The sequence below is a fragment of the Nanorana parkeri genome, unplaced genomic scaffold (assembly GCF_000935625.1).
Source record: "Nanorana parkeri isolate BGI_ZX_2015 unplaced genomic scaffold, ASM93562v1 scaffold3269, whole genome shotgun sequence".
Classification (NCBI taxonomy): Eukaryota; Metazoa; Chordata; class Amphibia; order Anura; family Dicroglossidae; genus Nanorana; species Nanorana parkeri.
Genome location: NW_017309537.1, coordinates 54,177 through 56,977, shown reverse-complemented (window position 1 = coordinate 56,977; position 2,801 = coordinate 54,177).

Sequence of the window (2,801 nt, the reverse complement as noted above, 5' to 3'; positions counted from 1 at the left end):
TTCACTGGAGACCGACTTCGGGACTTGCCCAGACCCAGTGCCCTGCACCCTCTGGCATCGGTGCTGCTCTCTGTCCTCTCACTCCCTGTCTCCACTCTCAGGGGTGTGGGACACGAGTTGCAAAGGAGGCCTCCTCCACTACTCGGTTCTCTACCAGGTACGTGATAGTTCTCCATTTTGGAGATAAAGCTGTACCTGAGGACATGCAGGGCAAGGATCTCCCTGCTTCTGATTAATTCATTCTGTGGATCTGCGATTCCTCCACCCGCCACCATCTGAACTCTGTAGTGTTTGGAGAGGATGGCGGAAAAACCAAAATGTCTACTGAGTAGTAGTTCTGTGATGGGGAGTTTAAAGCCAGATTTGTTCAAGCCAACAGGAAATCAACCTGCTCAACCAATTGTTCTTCACAAGTTTCAGATTGCCAGTTAAGAGTCTCTCTCAGGTTAGTATTGGTGGGGGGGGGGGGGGGGGGACGACATTTTAACACTTACTTCTTACTTGGTTTTCTGTCTGGCTCAACAGCAATGTAGCTCTGTTCGATGGTGCCATGCTAGTTCCTTGGCCTTCAGAGTCCCTAAGGCTAAGGCAGACCCCCCATCACTCTATCCAATTGCACTCCTCTATCAGTCAAAGAGGCATCCTCCTGGACAGCAGGACAGCAATACATTAGGGTCCATGCTGCTTTGATGTAAAGATGAGTGGTACCTACAGCTGTAAAGTCTCTGCAGATGAGTGGTACTAACATACCTTTTCCCTTATGACTGGAAGCTTGGCCACACGCCCTACTGTCCTTCTGTTCAATAGAGTTCCTCCGTCAGTCACTTAGGAATCCTGTTGGAAAGTGAGACAACAAGGGGCATTCCAAAGGTTTATTGCATACATCCCGCTGTAGAGATCCCACATGCTCTATGGAAAATGAGTGTGCTTCACCCCTCCCCCTTTAACTCCACTACCAGGTTTCAGCATATACTGTATATCCAGCAGCAAGAGGAGGACAAATATTACAAATGGAAGCCAATCCTGCTCGTGTGGCACTGCTTCCCCCTTCACCAGCCACACATGGCTCCAGTCCATGGGTAGCATTGTTGCAAATATGTCCATGCCACCCACACAGTCATCTACAATCAACTAGCAGTGTGTCCTGACCTTGTACTGATACTGGCCACGTTTCTGGGAATTGTGTGGCAATTTCAACCACTTTCAATCAGCTTTGGACTGCAAAAAGTACCAAATGGATGTATGAAACCCACCATCAAAAATTGTAATCAAGTTATGGAGGCGCTAGGTCTCTAGGTGACCCGGTACGGGGTTGTTTTGTGATATTCCCATGGGTCAGAATTCTGCTCATAGCCAACATTTCTTTTCTAGCTACCTCTGGGCATCAGACACCTATAGGATGTTTTGATGTACCTAAGAGCCTATGTTTGTTAGGGTAACACTACCGGACCACAGGTACTGTGTGCATGTTTTACGGTCTCCCAATGCCTTATTTCTCTTGTTTTATATTCTGTAACGGATTGTTTGAATCTTGTGATATATGCTAATAACAAAAACTGATTCAACCTTTAAAAAGATCTAGAGTGCAGGTGGAAGGTCTACCTCAATCCACGTGGTTGCTTCTGCAATAGAAAATCCATTGAAAGTAGTCAGAATTGCCTGGGAATTGCTTTGTGTGGCCGGCATAATGATGTGTAAAGGAAGAACTGTGATTGCTGAATGGAATGCACAGCACACATGTATGTTGTATAGTTACGAAGGCTTCTCACATATTTTATTTCTTTATTTTATCAACCATCGGGCGTATGTTATATTCGGTATGTGTGGGGGGAAAGGCCGGAGTATTGATATGTAGCACTGATTGTTATTACCTGGACACTTATTACATGGCTGTGTGATGGGACTGTGGAGAGCTGCCTTTGTGAAAAGCCTCGTCTCTGCCTCACATGAGACCCCGGGTATTATTAGAAGGATATGATTGTTTTCTAAAAGCACGTGGCAAGATAGAGAGAAGAGACGGCTCAGGACTAAGCTATGCCAACAATTTTGATATCTTGCTACTTGGAGATTTGACCACTTTTTTGGCAGTCACTCCATAGGGCTGAAGCTACACAGGAGATAGCTCAGTCATGCTACTAAAATTGCTAACAACCACTAGAAGTATCTACTGACCACTAAGCACGTAGAACACACAGCTCCTTGTGGAGTGAGCAAGACAAGTGCCATGCAGGAGCATCTAGTAGTGACCACATGATGGGGCATTGATCACTTCTGTATCCTTCTACATGTTACCTGTGTAGTGTTGGTCCATGGGGAGCCATTTGTAGCACATGTAATGTATGGAAAGGTGTGTGACGTTTAGATACATTCAAATGTCACACTATTGCTTGTTTTGTTTTCTTTCATTAATTTACATTTAGTAATAAGTGGGTGTCATCAAAGATATGGAATTCCTAAACAGTTTCCCTTCCTGTCCTTGACTACCAACATAATATATTTAAGGTGTTTCAGGGAAGCAAATTATATAGATAAAGTCCAATTTATTGCATATTACCAGTGAGAGGAATAGTAACCCATCATGGCGGTCATAGAGAGTAATAGTTCCTTATTATTGCTGTCAGTGGGAGTAAAAGTGCCCCATCATTGGTGTCAGTGGGGGGAATAGTGCCCCATGGCTGGTGTCAGTGGGGGGAATAGTGCCCCATGGCTGGTGTCAGTGGGGGGAATAGTGCCCCATGGCTGGTGTCAGTGGGGGGAATAGTGCCCCATGGCTGGTGTCAGTGGGGGGAATAGTGCCCCAT